The sequence below is a fragment of the Ammodytes marinus genome, assembly GCF_949987685.1.
Source record: "Ammodytes marinus genome assembly, chromosome: 25".
In the NCBI taxonomy this organism is placed as follows: Eukaryota; Metazoa; Chordata; class Actinopteri; order Uranoscopiformes; family Ammodytidae; genus Ammodytes; species Ammodytes marinus.
Genome location: NC_137229.1, coordinates 3,022,081 through 3,024,437, shown reverse-complemented (window position 1 = coordinate 3,024,437; position 2,357 = coordinate 3,022,081).

Sequence of the window (2,357 nt, the reverse complement as noted above, 5' to 3'; positions counted from 1 at the left end):
TTACCCTAACCCTTATATTACCCTAACCCTTATATTACCCTAACCCTTATAGTACCCTAACCCTTATATTACCCAAACCCTTATATTACCCTAACCCTTATATTACCCTAACCCTTATATTACCCTAACCCTTATATTACCCTAACCCTTATATTACCCTAACCCTTATATTACCCTAACCCTTATATTACCCTAACCCTTATATTACCCTAACCCAAACCCTTATAGTACCTTAACCCTTATCTTACTGTGGTTACCTCTGAACTGTCCGGTTTCATATTCAGTCACACCTCCATTCTCCTCTGTCTGTATTGATGTGTATTCTACTGCAGCGACTGTTACATCCTGGCTGGGAGGGTCATTGGTTCAAGTGTGTGTGTGTGTGTGTGTGTGTGTGTGTGTGTGTGTGTGTGTGTGTGTGTGTGTGTGTGTGTGTGTGTGTGTGTGTGTGTGTGTGTGTGTGTGTGTTCGACCTCTGACACTAATCAGACAGATTCCAGAGAGTCTTAATGAATCCCCGGAGGAAAATTACATTCTCATTATATTGACATAAGAGCAGCGCGCACACACACACACACACACACACACACACACACACACACACACACACACACACACACACACGCGCGCACAGAACACACACACACACGCGCGCGCAGAACACACACACACACGCGCGCGCGCAGAACACACACACACACGGTCTCCCCTCCCCCCACCCGTTTCCTCCTCCAGGACAAAGCGGCCACGCTGCTGCTAATGGACACACACGGAAAGTCCGCAAAACACACACACACACACACACACACACACACGCACACACGCACACACGCACACACACACACACACAAACACACACACCGCTGTCTTCATGTATGCGGTCTGAACTGAATGCGGAAAAAAAAAGTGGGTTTCCCGTTTCCGCTAACTTCCTCTGTGTTCAAACCATAGAGGTTCAAACACACACACACACACACACACACACACACACACACACACACACACACACACACACACACACACACACACACACACACACACACACACACACACACACACACACACGTTGATCGATCTTAAAACAAATAGGCTAATCGTTGTAACATCTGTTGTAACGGGCGGCTCTTCCAGATGTTAAACAAAGCGGAACCGCGGCGCAGTGAGACAGTTCCAGCCTGTCTGTCTGCCTGCCTGTCTGTCCGTCTGCCTGCCTGCCTGTCTGTCTGTCTGCCTGCCTGCCTGTCTGTCTGTCTGTCTGACCAGCCAATAGCCTAGATCAATAACTCTAATACACTAATGTCTCCGGCTGGGTCTTGCCCTCGCGCGCGCCCCGTCCGGAGAACACAGTAGAATAGAGACAGAGGATCAGCCCGGGCAGACGGACCCGGGCAGACGGACCCGGGCTGTCGGTTGTCGGCTGTCGGCTGTCGGTAGAAACACACTCCGGTGAACTCACCTTGAGGTTGATTTCCTTCATCCTGTCCTGTCTTCTGCTCTCGAGCAGTTTGGACATAATAGAGCGCGTGAGTAGTCCACAAGAGGCGCGTGTTAATATTATATTAATCTGAAGAGAGAGAGACGGGTCTATCCTTTCGTCCTCTCTCGCTCTCTCTCTGAGTGACAGGTCCGCTCTCTACTTCCGACCAATCAGCGCTCAGCCCGCTACTTCATGTCTCAGCCAATCACGTCCCCGCACGCTCCGTAAGCCCCGCCCCGCAGCATCTGTCAGGGAGCGCTCGTTTCTGAAGCCGTGGCGGTGTGGGCGGGGTCGGTCTCTATGACAACGTGTCAGCAGGCCACGTGACGCAAAGCAGCCAGTCACAGAGCGGGGAGACGTCACGTGGGTCATGGCGGGTAAACCACGCCCCCTTCTCAAGTTACAACATTCCTCTGTGTGACGTGGAACCTGCGACCCCGCCCACACCGGGAGAGCCGCGGAGGAAAACGAGCGAACCCCCTTTTCTACACGAGACACAAAAGACAAATACTACTGTAATAAGCTACTGTAATACTACACTGCGCACACACACACACACACACACACACACACACACACACACACACACACACACACACACACTGCAGTATTTCTTTCATTGGTTAGAGCTGACGTCACATGTTAAACTCTTCTCTAACGGCCGTGAGTCTAAACTGCTGCTTCTCCTCTCCCAGTACATTCCCTGTTCACCACAGTAACCACAGTAACACCATGCAGCATGATCTAACATCATATTATATATCTATAATGCACAGCTCTGTCTCACTCTCTCTACACTGTCTCACTCTCTCTACACTGTCTCACTCTCTCTACTCTGTCTCACTCTCTCTACTCTGTCTCACTCTCTCTACACTGTCTC